Raw genomic sequence first — 19,615 nt, 5'->3', positions numbered from 1 at the left:
ACTGGGAGAGGGAGAGACTAAGGAAATGGGCATATGCTAGAAAATGGATTTTGGTTTATTTCGAAACAACAAATATCAGGACCAGGAATGAGTTTAAACAGTGCTTTGAATCTACGGAATACTGAACTGGTAGAAATGCATCAAGTATTCTGTTTCCTCTGTCCCATCATGCACATTTTTTTACATGTTTTGAGTTGTGCTTTCAGACATGCACACTTTCCAGTGGTTTTAACCACAGCAGGATATTATTATTATTATTATTATTATTATTATTATTATTATTATTTTCATTATTTATACCCTTCCCATCTAGCTGGGTTTCCGCAGGCACTCTGGGTGGCTTTCAGCATATATAAAAACACAACAAAACAATATTATTTTGTGCATGCTTCTTGCGCACCAAAAATAAATTGCAAAATTAAGTGCATTGCACAAGCCGACGGGGAGTTGTGTCCCAATCTACAGAAAGCCTGGGAGCATGGAAATGAGCCTGCCTGCTGTGGACAGTGAACCAAATGAATCCATCCTCTATCCCTAGTGAGGCAACATGGAGACACAATCTAGATACAATCATATAGCTGAGCGCATCACAATGTTCCTCCCACCCCCTGCATCTTAAGGAGCAGTGTGTGTGTGTGTGTGTGTGTGTGTGTGTGTGTGCACGTGTGTGCATGAATGACTATCACAATGGCTATACTCTGCCTCCACGGTCAGAGGCAGCAATGCTTCTGAATAGGTAAAGGTAAAGGATCCCTGGATGGTTAAGTCCAGTCAAAGGCGACTATGGGGCTGACTGCTAGTCAATGTAGACCAGTGTTTCCCAATCTTGGGTCTCCAGCTGTTTTTGGACTACAATTCCCATCATCCCTGACCACTGGTCCTGCTGGCTGTAGACAATACTGCTGTAGACAATAGGTAAAAAAAAAAAGGTAAAGGTAAAGGAACCTATATTGGCAAAACCTGTTGGTGTTTTCCAACTTTCTGACTAGTTTCAGGACCTTAGCCAGAACTAGCAGAGTAAACGCAAAATCCACGTAAGCAATTGGCAACTTGGCTGCAGACAGGATGGACGAAGCAGGAACCAGTAACTTGTAGTTAGGTGTTTATTATATACAGTGGAATATTTACAGGAACAGAACACGGATCTTTAGCTAGCTCTCTCATACACGACTCACAACTCCGACACTGACACACTGAATTCTGAACCTCTGAACTATGAACTAACACATTCCAGTTAGTAGGCCATTAATTATCACTCCTTTGAGAGAGCTTGACCAAGCATGGAGCTGACTCCATGCCTCTGTATAATCAGGCAGACTTACTCCTTCAGATTGCCTTCTGGCTGTCTGCCAAACCTTAATAGACTCTGTGTGAGTAGCTGCACATACACAGTTTCCCAACAACCTATGGGGTTGCGGCGCTCATCTCACTTTCAGGCCGAGGGAGCCAACGTTGGTCCACAGGCAGCTTTCTGGGTCATGTGGCCAGCAGGACTAAACCGCTTCTGGTGCAACGGAACACCGTGATAGAAGCCAGAGTGCATGGAAATGCTGTTTACCTTCCCGACACAGCTATACCTATTTATCTACTTGCACTGGCGTGCTTTCGAACTGCTAGGTTGGCAGGAGCTGGCACAGAGCAATGGGAGCTCACCCCATTGTGGGGATTTGAACTGCCGACCTTCTGATTGGCAAGCCCTAGGCTCAGAGGTTTAGACCACAGCGCCACCCACGTGCCTAACTGCTTCTGAATACCAGTTGCTGGAAAATGCAGGAGGGGAAAGTGCTCTTGTGCTTAGGTCGTGCCTGAAGGCTTCCCATAGGCATCTGTGAGAACAGGATGCTGGACCATTCAACTGATCCAGCATTCAGGCTCTTCTTATTTTTGTACGAATGATCTTCCAGAAGTAGAATAAAAATCTCTGACAAACTGGATATATAACAGCACTTATGTTTTTTAAAAAACAGGGGAGAAAACCCAGAGCCATTGAGGATTCTGAAAGAAGACTAAGTAATTTGGATGAGAAAACTCTGGAATAGGGTGAGGAATATTGTTGTTGTTGTTTCGTCGTTTAGTCATGTCCAGCTCTTCGTGACCCCATGGACCAGAGCACGCCAGACACTCCTGTCTTCCACTGCCTCCTGCAGTTTGGTCAAACTCATGTTGGTAGCTTCAAGAACACTGTCCAACCATCTTGTCCTCTGTCGTCCCCTTCTCCTTGTGCCCTCAATCTTTCCCAACATCAGGGTCTTTTCCAGGGAGTCTTCTCTTCTCATGAGGTGGCCAAAGTCTTGGAGCCTCAGCTTCAGGATCCGTCCTTCCAGTGAGCACTCAGGGCTGATTTCCTTCAGAATGGATAGGTTTGATCTTCTTGCAGTCCATGGGACTCTCAAGAGTCTCCTCCAGCACCAGAATTCAAAAGCATCAATTCTTCAGCAATCAGCCTTCTTTATGGCCCAGCTCTCACTTCCATACGTCACTACTTGGAAAACCATAGCTTTAACTATACGGACCTTTGTTGGCAAGGTGATGTCTCTGCTTTTTAAGATTCTGTCTAGGTTTAGGTTTATATCTGCATATAAAGCTTTTCATATTAAGCAGCCACGGTTAGCATGGGGACCAGAAAACAGCTGACATATGTGAAGACTTCAAATAAAATGTGACACCTTTTAATATATATATTGTTTGTTTCTAAAAATAATTTGCATAAAGCAAATAAAATAATGTGTTTACAGCAACAGCAACATAAAACCATACAGGTTAAAAACAGACATCAGTTAAGCACTGGAGGAGGATGGGTTCTTAAGTGGCAGCCCTGTTCAGGGAAGTTTTTAATCTGTGATATTTTAGTGTATTTTTGGTTTTTATGGAAGCCGCCCAGAGTGGCTGGGGAAACCCAGCCAGATGGGCGGGGTACAAATAATAAATTATTATTATTATTATTAAGTGCCCACATAGGCCTGACAGAACAGGGCCCAGCAGGTATTAAAAAGTTGTCACAGAAGGTGCCCATTAAATCTCTACTAGCAGAATATTCCACAGGGCTGGGCTGATGCCACTAAAGACTCAGTTTCTCGTTGTCAGATGAGCCTCACCAACTCAGGGATCTCCCCACGGCAGTCCTGCAGATGATCTCATCGATCAAGCTGGGTTTATAAGGGTTTAGGGGACCCTTGAAGTGCCCTGAACCTCAGTTTGCAAGCAGTTTTGGATGGGCATTTGCCCAGGAAAGTGGCCTAAAAACATTTTAAACAAACAAAATACAAGAAGAGGGGTTTCCACTGAGGTGGGTTCTACTGCACAAGAACACAAGAAGAAACTCATTAATCTTTTTTATTTTCAAGGATCTGTAGGAAATTCCAGATTGTGTGCTAAAGCTAGAATAGTGCATCTTCAACATGCACACACTTCCAACTGATTTCCCCTGGGATGTATCTCTAAAATGAATTTGACTTCTGCTTTGGGTGAAATCCTCATTGGACAATACTAGCTTAGATTCATGTTTTGCAATTCTGGATTCAAACATGGTCTTTTATATATCTTTTTTTTTAATATAAAAAAGAAAATGTATATATTTGCACTCCACTCTAATTTAGCAGAAGACTAAGGCCATATTAAATCATGAGAAGTGCACCTGTCCCAGGACATGACACCGCCGATTTTGGGGCCCAAAGTCTTTGCGATCCCTTGTAGCATCTCGCAGTGACCTCCCTTCGTCAAGTTGCAGAAGGAATAATCGTAAACATAATGCCACCGATTTAAGCACCCCATAAAGCATCCTTTTCCAATCGGGGGGAAACAATCACCCTTGTGCTGTCAGATGCTCACATTTTGAAGTCATAATAATGAAATGAGGGATTCTTTCCCCCTCTCTATCATTCAAGGCATTCCAGCGGGGCCACTCCCTGGCTCAGACGTGCTGGAGAAGACTCTGGGGTACCAACCCTTAGTCTTTCCCATTCCATTGCTCATTTTTAGAGAGGCTGTAAATTACACTGAGGAGATAAATGTCTCATTTTACGAGGTGATAACAATCTGGATCCTGACAGTTAAAGCAGCAGGCTTCAAGGAAGACAAAAAAACAGATACAGTCCGAGATTTTGGTTTACAAACTTCTCCTTGGATTTTCATGTGTGGTTGAGTTGATATAGATCACGTAGGATATGTTGACTGGGGAAGGTCGGGGGGGGGGAGCAGATAGTCAAATGGATTATTAGCAGGACAGCAGTCAAGAGAAAGAACTCAAGTAGGACTAGGAGAGGAGAGAAGCTGTAGCTGGCCAAAATAATGAAGTCCTACATGTATTTTAGGGACACGGGTGGCACTGTGGGTTAAACCACAGAGCCTAGGACTTGCCGATAAGAAGATCGGTGGTTTGAATCCCCAAGACGGGGTGAGCTCCCATTGCTCTGTCCCAGCTCCTGCCCACCTGGCAGTTCAAAAGCATGTCAAAGTGCAAGTAGATAAATAGGTACCACTCCGGTGGGAAGGTAAATGGAGTTTCCGTGTGCTGCTCTGGTTCACCAGAAGCGGCTTAGTCATGCTGGCCACATGACCCAGAAGCTGTACGCCGGCTCCCTCGGCCAATAAAGCGAGATGAGGGCCGCAACCCCAGTCAGCCATGACTGGACCTAATGGTCAGGGGTCCCTTTACCTTACATGTATCTTAAAGACATTGTAGCATTTTTGATATCTCCTGAAAAAGTCTAGGAGGGTTAACGGGTGCAGAATACACTAAAGATTAGGATAGGAAGGGGAACCTGTGGCCCTCTAAAGGTTGTTGGACTCCAAATGCTATCATCCCCAGCTACCACAGGAAAAGGTCATGAATGATGGGAGTTGTAGTCCAACAACTACAAATGAATTTTGTGAAAATATCCATGTCAATCAGGAATATTTTCTTATGATCACGGTGTCCCTTGATCTCAACAAAAAAAGCTCTGCTACAAATATGAACATTTTCATTTCTCACATGCATTATGATAAGTTTTATTATCCATAATGTTAGACTATTATATTCACATACACTCTTGGTTTCCTAAAGTAACCAGCACACAAACAGATACGTGCTACAGTGCATATAAACTGTATAAAAGTACTTATGTATTGATATTTGTAAAATACTGCTGAGGAAATATGGTACAACATGGGACTCAACACTTCCATAATATTATACATATATATATATATGTATTTTTTGCATACAATATTGCTTAGTCAACCTTTAAAAAATAATAATGTGAATGCACAAGTCATTGGCGATGAGTGGGTGCTTGATGCAGAAGGTAGTTCAATATGGGAAAATTTTGATAAAACCAGCCACCAAATTCCACGTATAAATCCATTTAAAATTGATTCCATCTGCATTCTTTGCCGACAATATCTGAAGGAACACGGGTTAGCAATGCAGCATTCAGAATTTGATTCCCACCAGCATCCTGAAGTGGTGCGGTCCTAAATGTGCTATACCACATGCATTTTCTGAATGCTGCAAATAATCTCCTAGTTTTATGGATCAGTCTCAGGACTGCTTCTCATCTTACAGATCCATACAGAGCAATCCACTGTCAGGTATAAAGAGATGGATGTCTTGTGATGTCAGAGTGATTGAGCGAGTGGTTGCTGAACAACTCCAGGCACGCCTGGAAGAAGCGGACCATTTGGATCCCTTCCAGTCGGGATTCAGGCCTTATCATGGGAGTGAGACTGCCTTGGTCGCACTGGTCGATGATCTCCAGCGGGCTAGGGACAAAGGTGAGAGCTAGAGGGGGCTGGGAGCTGGGGGCACTGTTATACAGTGGTTCCGCTCCTTCCTCCTGGGCCGTGTTCAGAAAGTGGTGGAGGGGATGAGTGTTCAGACCCCTGGGCTCTCACTTGTGGGGTGCCTCAGGGTTCTGCCCTCTCCCCCATGCTTTTCAACATCTACATACAGCCGCAAGGAGAGATCATCAGGGGGTTTGGGCTGGGTGTTCATCAGTACGCGGATGATACCCAGCTCTACCTCTCTTCCAAATCAGAACCAGTGAAGGCAGTGAAGGTCCTGTGTGAGTGTCTGGAGGTGGTTGGAGGATGGAGGGCAGTTAACAGATTGTAGTTGAATCCTGACAAGACAGAAGTACTGATTCGGGGGGACAGGAGGTGGGCAGGTGTGGAGGACTCCTGGTCCTGAATAGGGTAACTGTGCCCCTGAAAGACCAGGTGTGCAGCCTGGGAGTCATTCTGGACTCACAGCTGTCCATGGAGGTGCAAGTCAATTCTGTGTCCAGGGCAGCTGTTTATCAGTTCCATCTGATACGCAGGCTGAGACCCTACCTGCCTGCGGACTGTCTCACCAGAGTGGTGCATGCTCTAGTTATCTCTCACTTGGAGTACTGCAATGCACTCTATGTGGGGCTACCTTTGAAGGTGACCCGGAAACTACAACTAATCCAGAATGCGGCAGCTAGACTGGTGACTGGGAGCAGCCGCCGAGACCATATAACACCCGTCTTGAAAGGCCTACACTGGCTCCCAGTACATTTCTGAGCACAATTCAAAGTGTTGGTGCTGACCTTTAAAGCCTCGGTCCAGTATACCTGAAGAAGTGTCTCTACCTCCATCATTCTGCCCAGACACTGAGGTCCAGTGCCGAGGGCCTTCTGACGGTTCCCTCACTGCAAGAAGCCAATTATAGGGAACCAGGCAGAGGGCCTTCTCGGTAGTGGCACCCACCCTGTGGAACGTCCTCCCAATAGATGTCAAAGAGAAAAATAACTACCAAACTTTTAGGAGTCATCTGAAAGCAGCCCTGTTTAGGGAAGCTTTTAATGTTTGATGTATTACTGTATTTTAATATTTGGTTGGAAGCCGCCCAGAGTGGCTGGGGAAACCCAGCCAGATGGGCGGGGTATAAATAACAAATTATTATTATTATTATTATTATTATTATTATTATTATTATTGTTATTATTATTATTATTATTATACAAAAATGTCATTCTTTTGGCTGACACATGGACATGAAAGCTTCCACTTCATAATGAGCTAATTGGGCTGAGATAGGCAAGGACATTTCCATATTATGAAAGAAACATCTTTTTTGTTTCCCTCACCTCTGCTGCTGCGATGATCCAAACATAGAATTAGGACAGTTGGTAGAAAGCAACTATTGGTCTATTGGCTACTGATATCACCAAGGCAATAATTCTGCATTGGGAGAGTTTTTCTTTGCTCTAAGGTACTGGATTTCATTTACTATTGAGCAAATGCAGATAAATGTTTGTATTCTTGTTTTTTATTATTATTGATCAAAACGGAGCCCAGAAGCTTTTCTTCCAAATGAATAAACAAACCCCCAAAACACAAGCAGCATAATTTGATTTGGGGAACACGACTGGTATTAAATTCCCCCATTTGCATCTGCTTGAAAACAGGGGGCTAATTCAATGGCCCAGGGAGCCCTCAGGGAGCCATTCCATTTACAACCTGATTCTACCCATTTTTAATCACAAGGAAGTCCCTACTGATTTCAGTGGGACTTGTGGCCAAGGAAGAATGCTTAGGACTGCAGCCTTACACTTGAAAAGCCTGGTTCCAGCAGCTTTTCTGCCCTTCGGGGAATTTAGCAACTGGCATGGTGCCTACCAAATTATGTCAATGCTTGGATTCTGCAGCAAGGCCATACTTGTACACTAGAAAATCAGAACTATCTGGTATGTGTATTGGAGACGTAAGAGGGACCAGCTTAGTCTACATCAGGGATAGGGAATTTGCGGCCCTCTGGACATTCTTGGACTCCAGCTCCCATCACTCTGGCCAGCATGGCCAATAGTTAGGGATGATGGGAGTTGTAGTTCAGCAACACTTGGAGGGCCACACACACCTTATTCCTGGTTTGCAGGCTGCTGTTGTCACAACTGTACTCACATGCAAATAAGGTCAATGGCCAAAGGTACAGAGTGGTCCATTGGTTGAAGATGTTGCAAGCTTCCTTAATTCTGCATTGCGAGAGGTTTTTCCATACTGCTCTTTCAAAGGATGAGATTCCTTTGCCTTCCAGAGCAAAAGGTCCTTGTCAGGGACTGGATTGAAGAGGAGGTTTGGTAATCGCCCCCTCCTACTTCTCTACTTCCCCTCCAGTAGTTTCAACAGAAGAGGGAGACAGGATTGTATTACAGCAGAACGCAGAGCTGCCAAGTTATGAGATGTTAGGAGAGGGAGGGGGAGTTGGAGAACTTCCAGCAGAGACTTCCTTAGAGAGCATACAGTAGAAGCTCCACCATCGCCACGTACTGGCCACTCACTTAGAATTTAAGAGCAAAGAGCTCAACGGCATTTGACTTCTGAGGCCCCTTGCAGAGCCACGGGCTGTTGCTGGGGAAGGAAGGAGAGGGGCTCAGAGTGAGCAACTTCACCATGGAGTTAAGGACTGGATTGTTTGCCTTGCTCCACAATTACTGAATAAAACCACAAAAACAAACTTTCTTGTTTCTCCTTTGATCCTTGATGCTACCAGGGGAGTGTCAGGAGTGCATGCAGGAGCCGGGCCCTGTGACCAGTAGGGCTTTGCAGGACTGGGGCCTTCCTCAGTTTGTTCTGAAGAGGCAAGGCACGGCCACACAGGTGAGGCCACTTGGTAACTCAATGCACCTGGTTGCAAGAGCCGGGAAGGGATATAAGGTCGGCATTTCCCTTCGGCTCTTTGCCACAGCAACACGCTTTCTGCCTTGCTGTGTTTGGCTTCTTGATTCCTGATCCTTGAACCTTGGCTTCTTGACTCCCTGCTTCCTGATCCTCAGACCCTAGACTTTGTGAATACTTGCTTCCTGACCCTCGGACCCCTGGCTTCTTGACTCCTGGCTCTCTGACCCTTGGACTCTTGACCTCCTAACTTCGGGCTTCTGGACTCTCGTTCCTGCTCCCACCCCGCCATCTTGCCCCCAGTCCCGACATCCTCAGCTGGGACTTTGATCGCCTGTAGACCGGACCATGACAGGGAGGAGAGAATCCCTTGAGCCTGACAGTCATGAGAAGATAGGAAGAGTCCTGCTGGATCAGGCCAATGGCCCATCTAGTTCAGCATCCTGTTTTCACAGCAGCCAACCAGATGCCTGTAGTAAACCCACAAGTAGGACCCAAGCGCTAGAGCACTTTCCTGCCCTGTGGTTTGTAGCAACTAGTATTCAGAAGCGTTACTGCCTCCAGCTATGGAGGCAGAACCAAGCCTACACAGATAGTAGCCATTGATAGCCACCCATCATAAAATTATCGAGTTGGAAGGACTCCAAGAGTCATCTGGTCCAACCCCCTGCAATGTAGGAATCATCCGTGATTGATGGCCATCCAAACTCTGCTTATTACCTCCAAGGAAGGAGAGTCCACTGTTGGTTTCTGCTCTCTTCACTGCGCAGCGGAAGCGTGCTGGGCCCATAACCAAAAATGTTGATTTGTAGTGTCCCAAGTGCACAGCGGAATGATGAGGAATACGTGCCAACATGCTCTGTATTGCTTTATTTACATTTCAAAGCTGGTAGATTACAGAAAAACATCTTGCCTCTGCCGGAGCAGAAAAGGCATCCTCTCTCCTCCGAAGCACGGAGAGAAACACCACTGAACTGCAAAGAACAGTGAAAAACAGGAAACCAGTGTACGTCACATCCAGTCTCCCTTTCCCGTGAGAAAACCCAACAGCAATTGACTGTGGAATGTAAACACCTGTCTCGTGACAGCTGATCCTTGAACCTTGGCGAGGTCTTGGCGATTCTTCTCAGGCTGTGAGAAAAACACACCGTTTCTTCTCTCTCCCCTTGGTGTCCCCCAGGGAGGGGAAAGAAGCAGACAGAAATCTATTTACATCTTTTATTTCTGTCTTTCACTTCAGTACAGAGAAAACATGTCTGCACTCAACAGCAGTAAGAATAAAACTCCACCCATGTACTTCCAGTACAGGTCATATGACACACACTGAGCTCACATCCTGTGCTCAATAAGGAGAATGGACTGCCCCTTTGTTTCCATGGCAACAGTCACACACATCCTGTTTGGCTTTCCAGCCACAAGCAGCTGACTTGGCTGCTATAGCCTTTGCTTGCTGCTGCATTGCTGCTTTAGAATAACATCCACAACCTCCCAAGGCAGACTGTTCCACTGTCAACCGGCTCTTACTGTCAGAAAGATCTTCCTGATGTTTAGTCGCAATCTCCTTTCTTGTAACTTGAAGCCATTGGTTCGAGTCCTACCCTCCAGAGCAGGAGAAAGAAAGCTTGCTCCCTCCTCTATGTGACAGCCCTTGAGATATTTGAAGATGGCTATCATATGGTTGTCTTGAGTTCAGCCTACACTTGAGTAGGACCTGGCCCGACTGGCATGTTCTCTCCCTCTTGGTCAATCGTTCAATAGCTTCAAAAGCTTTCTTCAGCCAGAACATCACAGCGACCGATGCCAACCTGATATCGGCACACTTAGGGATCCGCAGAGCTTGCACAACTTGTGTGTAACAGACCTCAGCAACTCAGCATTTTGGCTAATCTACTTTATTTACATATAAACACACACGGAGCACTGCAGCATGGCTCCCTCTCTCTCTAGCATCAGACAGCAAAGAGAAAAAGAACAAAGGACAATAGTCCCACTTCACGGAACACAAACATCCTGTCTTCGTCACTTCCCACTCTGTGGAGTCAAAACAAATACCATCATGTGAAAGACAACAATCCTATGACTGTAATCATGGAGCCAGGAATTCTAACAATGATACCATGATATCATATGGCTAACTTACCTCCGCTAAATCTCCCCCATCAATTTGTCCCATCCTTTTTTAAAGTCAGCTAAGTTGGTAGCCATCACTTCATCCTGTGGGTCTAAGCTCCATAGTTTATGCACTATGTGATTCCCCCCCCCCATCTGTCCTGAATCTTCAAGCTTCTCAAATAGGCTTCCCATCCTTAATGTAGCAAAATCACCAGGTTGCCCTTCCCTTCCTAAAATTCACTGGACTGCACACCAATCTTTCACTCCTGATCTGTCAAAAGCTGTCTCCGTCTCCGGCTACTGAACCAAGCAGCAATCGTTTAAAAGAGCAAGTTGGAAGCCTTGGCCATGAGAGTTGGGTATCATATTGTGAGTATATCTTGGGTTCTCTTTGCAGAACATACACCCGTAATGAAGTCCATAGATGTCTTCTCTTACAGCCAGCAAGAAGAAATACGAGTTACCAGACAAGTACGAAGAGGCTCTCTAAAATCTGAACCTCAGTCAAGAACAAGATGAACAGCTAATCAGGTTAGTCTGAAGGGCACTAAAGAGCACCACAAGATCAATTGGCACATCATTTTAATGTTCGCTGGGGAAGAAGGGAGTTGGTAAATTATGAATATCTTCACTGATGGAAGTGCTGCTTCAGCAGGTTTATCGTGGGGTTGTCATATTACAGTGTTGGCCAGGCTCACATGAACTGAAACCAGCCGTGATGACTATGTGTCTCACACACTGAGCATGACTCTGAATTCCAGTTGCTGGGAATCATGCATTGAGGGAGTGCATCTCATTTCTCCAGCATAATAATAATAATAATTTTATTATTTATACCCCACCTATCTGGCTAGGTTTACCCAGCCACTCTGGAAGGCTCACAACATATATCAGAACATATTAAGACATCAAAAATTAAAAACTTCCCTAAACAGGGCTGTCTTCAGATGTCTTCTAAAAGTCAGATAGTTGTTTATTTCCTTGATATCTTGTGAGACGGCATTCCTCAGGGCAGGTGCCACTACTGAGAAGGCCCTCTGCCTGGTTCCCTGTAACCTCACTTCTCACAGTGAGGGAACCGCCAGAAGGCCCCCAGAACTCGACCTCAGTGTCTGGGCTGAACAATGGGGGTGGAGATGCTCCTTTAGTTATACAGGACCGAGGCCATTTAGGGCTTTAAAGGTCAGCACCAACACTTTGAATTGTGCTCGGAAATGCACTGGGAGCCAATGAAAATCCTTTAGGGCCAGTGTTATATGGTACCAGTGGCCACTCCCAGTCACCAGTCTAGCTGCCGCATTCTGGATTACTTGTAGTTTCCGGGTCACCTTCAAAGGTAGCCCCACGTAGAGCGCATTGCAGTAGTCCAAGCGGGAGATAACTAGAGCATGCACCACTCTGGCAAGACAGTCTGCGGGCAGGTAGTGTCTTAGCCTGCATACCAGATGGAGCTAGTAAACAGCTGCCCTGGACACAGAATTGACCTGTGCCTCCATGGACAGCTGTGAGTCCAAAATGACTCCCAGGCTGTGCACCTGGTCCTTCAGGGGCACAGTTACCCCATTCAGGACCAAGGAATCCTCCACACCTGCCCACCTCCTGTTCCCTCAAAACAGTCCTTCTGTTAGCCACCATCCATCCTCCAATCACCTCCAGACATTCACACAGGACCTTCACTGCCTTCACTGGTTCAGATTTGAAGGAGAGTTGAATGCCCAGCCCAAACCCCCTGATGATCTCTCCCAGCAGCTTCATATAGATGTTAAAAAGCATGGGGGAGAGGACGGAATCCTGAGGCACCCCACAAGTGAGAGCCCAGGGGTCTGAACACACATCCCCCACCACCACTTTCTGAACACAGCCCAGGAGGAAGGAGCAGAACCACTGTATAAGTGCCCCCAGCTCCCAACACCTCTAGACGGTCCAGAAGGATGTCATGATCAATGGTGTCAAAGACTTCTGAGAGATCCAGCAGAACTAGGAAACAGCTTTTCACCTCTGTCCCTGACCTGCCTGATATTGTTCAGGACCCAGGCTATTCTCTTCATTGTAGTTTTCTTTAAATGATTTAAATATTGTGTTTTTAAATGGTTGTAGCTTGCCCTGGGAACTCATGGTGAAGGGTCAGGCTGGAGAGGAGATAATAATAATAATAATAATAATAATAATAATAATAATAATAATAAATTTATTATTTGTATCCCGCCCATCTGGCTGGGTTTCCCCAGCCACTCTGGGCAGCTTCCAAGAAGGCAGTCCTTTCGTGCACCCATAAAATTGTGTGAAAGAAACTGTAGCAATGGATACAACCGCTAATAAACAGTAGTATTAGAAGAACATTGTTTAGGGGTATTTCTGTCACAGGGCCACTCCAACCAACAGGCAGAATGAAGCAGCTGCCTCAGGTAGCATATTCTGGGAGGAAGTGATGCCCTTCAGCTCCTGTTCCTGAACTGCCTGACCATACCCTTCTGTTGGATAAGAGAGCAGTGTGTCTGCCCTCTGCCTTCATAACTACCCTGTGTTTTCTCCTTTGCCTCAGGCAGCAAAATATTTTGAGCCAGCCTTGGACTCTCACTCATTGGTTGGGATGCTAAATGCATCCTTAGCCTAGAAATGAGCATAATTGCTCATTACCTACATGCAGATTGAAGTTTGACACACACACACACATCATCATCTTCAAGACAACACGGTTGGTTGTTCGGCACTGACAAGACAGCTCTGCTGTCCGAAGTGCCATATATATTCATTTTTAAAGTACGTTGTTATCTTTCTTTCTGTCACACTTCCACAATTATCCAATTAATCCAATCTAAATGATCCCTAAACTGCAACAGAAGCAGAATGCCAATACAATCCACCTTCTGAGTGCCATGCATATTCATGGAGGTTGAAATGGGCACCATCAATGCAATTCCTGGGTCGAATCCAATCTTTCATCTCTGTCCTTGATTAAACACCTTAAGAATGTTCCCATGAACTTGAACCATTGATATGAAAGTCCAAAATCAACTTGTTCAAACTAGGAGTGATGGGGAGAGAAATATGGGTCAGCTCAGGTTTTAATACAAGCCAACCTGTAATGTGCCTCTCAAAATAATACTTGAACTGAAACCTGGGCGTCCCTTAAATTCACTTTTCTCCAAATTTTGTTCTCCAACAAAAAAATGTGTAGAAAATAAGCATATATTGTGGAAAAGTGAAAATAAGATACCATAATGCAATTTATATTGGGAAAACTTGCTTGCAAAATGCGTACATTGGGGGAAATGAGCACTAATATGCTGGTAGATTTTTATGAGGACTTAAAGAAAAATGCAGACTGATGTCGAAATGTGGCAAACTGTTTGGGAAAGTGAGACTCCAAAACTGACAGATTCTTCCCTTTCTAGCTAAGCCACAATCCAAGTGGTGGCCCTGGACCACATCTGATGAATCATTTCATGGCATTTTTACTGTGTGTATGATTCCACTTCATTATTATTTTAAATTTATCTCTAGTCCCTTCTTCAGTCATGGAACCCAAAGTTGGTATTTTACAGCCCCCCTACCAATTAAACCTTTCTTCAGTTGAGAAATCAGGCCAAGGGATCATGGAATCATATAACTGTAGAGTTGGAAGGGACCCTGAGGGTCATCTAGTCCAAGTCCCCTGCAGATGGCAGTGATTTCACCCCCCACCCTACCCCAATTGACCTGTGGTCCTATAACTAAAGGTAGTTATTTGAGACCAGGTTCCTACTGCCCCCTTCACACTCTGCATCAAGTCAATTCTCTGGTTTGTTTTGCCATTTGCCCACCTCCCAGCCAAAGTCTTGCCAGAGTGGTGCATGCTCTAGTTATCTCTCGCTTGGACTACTGCAATGCGCTCTATGTGGGGCTACCTTTGAAGGTAACTCAGAAACTGCAATTAATCCAGAATGCAGCAGTTAGACTGGGGACTGGGAGCAGCCACTGGGACCATATAACACTGGTCCTGAAAGATCTTCATTGGCTCCCAGTACATTTCGAGCACAATTCAAAGTGTTGCTGCTGACCTTTAAAGCCCTAAATGGCCTCGGTCCTGTATACCTGAAGGAGCGTCTCCACCCCATTGTTCAGCCCAGACACTGAGGTCGAGTTCTGAGGGCCTTCTGGCGGTTCCCTCACTGTGAGAAGTGAGGTTATAGGGAACGAGGCAGAGGGCCTTCTCTGTATTGGCACCTGCCCTGGGGAACGCCCTCCCAGCAGATGTCAAGGCAATAAACAACTATTTGACTTTTAAAAGACAACTGAAGGTGGCCCTGTTTAGGGAAGTTTTTAATGTCTGATGCTGTATTGTTTTTAATATTCAGTTGGAAGCCGCCCAGGGTGGCTGGGGAAACCCAACCAGATGGGCGAGGTATAAATAATAAATTATTAATTATTATTATTATTAATAAAGTTCAACTCAACAAATTAGATGGAGATCAATGCAGCTGGAGATTTTGTAGCTTCAATATGTAAAATTTTCCTACATACCCACAGAAATACAATTGTGTGAAAATCCAAAAAGTCAGGTGCACTGGTGTATATACAAGCATAACAGGCGCCACGTTTGGGACATTCACTATAACCTAGGAGTGCATATGCCAGATGACTGATGTTGAGACTACCCAACACCTAAGGTCAGAGCACCTTCCAGAGCAGAGGGTCTGCATTGCAAGGAGTTGGACTAGGTGGCCTTTGGGGGTCCATTGAACCTTGTAATTCTATTATTCTTTGAATGCCGTGGGCAAAGGCAAGGCCAGGCAACCATGGACAGCTCTGTGCAGGGCTCAGATTGAACGTTGCATAAGAGAAGGGCTCAGATATTGCTTCAGTACCAGTTGACTCTCATACAGAGCCATAGATGGCAGATGACTTCTAGCTAGTTCTGCCTTCACTGAGAAGTGCCATTCAACCAGTCAGCCAGAATGGTCCAGAAGATAGAATTATATAATCTTCAAATAGGACGAGAGCAGAGGAGATACCAATTGCTCTGAGGCTTCTGAGATAGAGTCCTTTTATGTTAGAGAAACGGGAAATGGTATTCTCAAGCTGGAGTGGTGTGTCATGGGATCTTCTTGCAAAAATGCTTCTAGTTTGTGTTTCTGGGGCTCATCCTGAGAGCAATACCCTCTCCATTTCTGAATTCCCAGCCTTATCCCCAAAAGAAGGGCCTGAGTCATGACAGCCATGGAAGCAAAATGGAATTCCTCCCATTGCACATTCATGAAAGTGCTTTTGGCTCACACATGATGCAAGGAATTTGTTAAGCTATCAGCTCTTAAAAGTGAGGAGTGAAGCATGTTCATGCCATAAGATTAATCACACGAGCAGTACTTTTAGGCTAGTCATTGAAATGCTCCTTGCAAGATGGAAAAGGAGCTTTGAGCTTTGCTTATTTTTAGTTCCTGAATTAATCCTTCCAGGGGCCCAAATATGCATTGCAAGCTCTTGAGTGGAGTTCCTTAATATCCTGTAATTGAGCAGGCTCATCAAGTTTTGGAGAAGTGACAAGAGACCCAGAAGTCACTTGGAGACAATTAGGTGAACGTCCCCATGTGGAGAGACAGGAGCATCTCCCAGTGAGCTGATGGAGTTTGAAAAGTTGGCTGTCAGGGATAAATGTTCAGATCAGGCAGGGAGCCAAGCTTTCAGGGGATCTGACGGCTGGGCTTATTTGGCTCATTCCAGAAAAGGAAGTCTGAAGGAAAGTGATAACATTAACATGAGGATATTCCGAGGTTCTCAACAACACACAATTTATATGCAGCCTTGTATCCTACCTGTCAGATTTGGCAGATCTGTTATCCTGCCAAAAGGGGGTTTAGCCTCAAGAGAGTTTGGCTACCAAAGCATTAGGATGGTGTTGGACAAACTTCTGATACCTAAGGGATGGTGCTTTGTGAATCAAAATTGGGAGCACACTTCAGTCTTCCGTCCAAAAAGGATTATGTTCAAATTGTGTAAAGGCCCAATAATATATCTGTTACATGTGATTAATGCTACACACACACACACACACACACACACACACACACACACACAGTGGTACCTCGGGTTAAGTACTTAATTCATTCTGGAAGCCCGTTCTTAACCTGAAACTGTTCTTAACTTGAAGCACCACTTTAGCTAATGGGGCCTGCTGCTGCTGCTGCGCCGCCAGACCACAATTTCTGTTCTCATCCTGAAGCAAAGTTCTTAACCTGAAGCACTATTTCTGGGTTAGCAGAGTCTGTAACCTGAAGCGTATGTAACCTGAAGTGTATGTAACCAGAGGTACCACTGTGTGTGTGTGTGTACAACTCCGTAAGAGACTACGAATCTGTACGTAACAGCTTTGCTAAGGGCAGGTGTGTTTCCTTCCCCGTCAAAATCCACAGTCACTTACGGACTCATTGTTAAATCCGTGTTTATGGAAGACAAACTTACTCAGCTATGAAAGAAAGAAAGAAAGAAAGAAAGAAAGAAAGAAAGAAAGAAAGAAAGAGATTGAATTCTACAACAGCAAACACTGAAACTAAGGAAGAGGAAGCTCAGAATCAAGGCTACCCTGTAAGTTGCTTGCAAGTAAGAAAGCAGGCAGGTGGAGGCTGGCTAGATGAGTGGGGCAGGGCCCCATTTGCCCTAATAGACAAGTCTTCACTGCACCAGAGCTTGGTACCAAATGCCAGTACAAGCTTCTGAAGGTCTTAATCCTTGGGCACGTCCACCAAAGGTGAAAGGAAGCTTCTGAATGTCTTGTTGCCTTGAGTTGTGTGGGGTTTTTTGGCGGAGGGGAGAACCTCTTCGTACAGAAGCTGTTCCATATTTTTGTTTGGCTTTATCGTTCTTCTTCATCTCTTTTGTTTGTTTCTCCAGGAGTCCTGCCTCCCGGCTGTGTGAAAAAGGTGCCTCCGCTTGCTTTATTGAAGCTTCTACTTTGAAGGCTGGTAACGTTAACCTAATGGCTGAAAAGTGGAGAAATCAACAGAAGAAAAAGCGCATCGCCTCTTCCCAGTCAGGCGCCAGAGCCGTTTGATTCGAAGGCTCCCTTTTTGCTGCTATTTCGGTGGCTTTTGAACAGAGGAAACAGTCTAACACATGTTGTCCTTTGATCTTCAAAATGGCCAGCCCCCAAAGGGGGAGCTTTTTCTTTCTTTCTTTCTCTCTCTCTCAGGCAAGCTGTCTTTGATAATAAGAGGTCATATTTGTTGTGAGTGTTAAAAGATATTTGTTTCTTTAGAAAAAAAATTGTGATTGTATCTCCACTGTCGCTACCTGGAGAGGTTAAAATTTGGGATGGGGAATTGATGTATTTTTAAAAGCAAAATGGTTTGAACACCTGTTACACCATTGTGCCTCATTATCTCCTGCTTTGACCCCTCACCCAGACCCTAAGCAGATGAGTGAGGTTGTCTAGGGCAGGTTCTAATCCATGAATGCATGATCCACCTGTAAAGATATTGGTGCAAAAGGCGGGGCCAAAGACATGGATAAATCACCTCCCTGCACCTTGGTGACCCTCTTTTGGTTCACCAAGTTCAGCCATTCCCAAACTGGTGCCCACCACTTGTTTTGGATGTCAGCTCCTGTTGGCACCATTCCATGTAGACATACCATCTGGGCAGGTTCTGATGCACCTGGCTCCTCTTTCACACTAAAGCCTGTTGCTTCTTCAGCATCCAACCATTCCTCCTATGACCTGTTCTCATTGTCCCACCACCACTCCACAGGTTCTGAGCCTTCCTCCTCTGAGGCTTCCCTAAGGGGTTCTCCAGCTGGTGCCTTCCACCACCACTCCTCTTCATCCAGCCAGTCCCTGGAAACTAAGCCTTATGAAGAAGAAGAAGAAGAAGAAGAAGAAGAAGAAGAAGAAGAAGAAGGAGAAGGGGAGAAGGAGGAGGAGGAGGAGGAAGAGGAGTTTGGACTTGATATCCTGCCTTTCACTCTCCTTAAGGAGTCTCAAAGTGGCTAACAATCTCCTTTCCCTTCCTCCCCCACAACAAACACTCTGTGAGGTGAGTGAGGCTGAGAGACTTCAGAGAAGTGTGACTTGCCCAAGGTCACCCAGCAGCTGCATGTGGAGGAGCGGGGAAGCGAACCTGGTTCACCAGATTATGAGACTACCGCTCTTAACTACACTAGCTCCCAGGAGTGGTGGAAGGAACAGGGTATGTTTAGCCTGGTAAAGAGAAGGGGAAGAAGAGATATGAGAGGCATCTTCAAATATCTCAAGGGCTGTCATATGGAAGAAGGAGAAACAAGCTTGTTTTCTTCTGCTCTGGAGGGTAGGACTCAAGCCAATGGCTTCAAGTTACAAGAAAGGAGATTCTGATTAAACATCAGGAAGAACTGTCCAACAGTAAGAGCTGTTTGACAGTGGAACGGACTCCCTCAGGAGGTTGTGGACTCTCCTTCCTTGGAGGTTTCTCAGCAGAGGTTGGATGGCCATCTGCCATGGATGCTTTAGCTGAGATTCCTGCAATGCAGGAGGTTAGACTTGATGATGCTTGGGGTCCCTTCCAACCCTATGTTCTACAATTCTAGGACACATGCTGTCTAGAACACATACTTCTTTGGGGTTCGCTTGAGTCACAAGCCCATATCCTAGGGGCTTTGGAGGGATACTACCAACTGACAGGAGTGCCTGGCGTGCTCTGGTCCATGGCGTCATGAAGAGTTGGACACCACTAAACGACTAAGCAACAACAAAACCAACTGACAGTCTACTTTGTGCTTATATTTTTATCCCACAGCTCCTTCAAAGAGCTCACAGTGGTTCTACAGCACAGCCTCTCCATTTTATCTTCGGAACACCCCTGCGAGGTAGATCAGTCTGATAATGTGTGGCCCAAGGTCACCCAGCGAACTTCATAGTTAACAGTAAATTTGAAAC

General features: G+C 45.3%; 1 long non-coding RNA gene across 2 annotated transcripts; it reads left to right on the top strand.

Annotated features, from left to right (window-relative positions):
- The first annotated feature begins 1,270 nt into the window (after positions 1-1,270).
- On the top strand, positions 1,271-17,928 carry LOC307220612. Of its 2 annotated transcripts, XR_013840989.1 has the most exons (4): positions 1,271-1,370; positions 7,120-7,216; positions 11,129-11,262; positions 17,599-17,928. It is a non-coding gene; the product is annotated as an uncharacterized lncRNA (long non-coding RNA). The 2 variants fall into 2 exon arrangements; XR_013840988.1 differs by lacking the exon at positions 7,120-7,216.
- The last annotated feature ends 1,687 nt before the right edge of the window (positions 17,929-19,615 follow it).

Source organism: Podarcis cretensis, assembly GCF_951804945.1.
Source record: "Podarcis cretensis genome assembly, chromosome: 7".
NCBI classification, from domain to species: Eukaryota; Metazoa; Chordata; class Lepidosauria; order Squamata; family Lacertidae; genus Podarcis; species Podarcis cretensis.
Note: the sequence above shows the minus strand (reverse complement) of the source record. Positions and strands in the feature narration are given on the sequence as shown.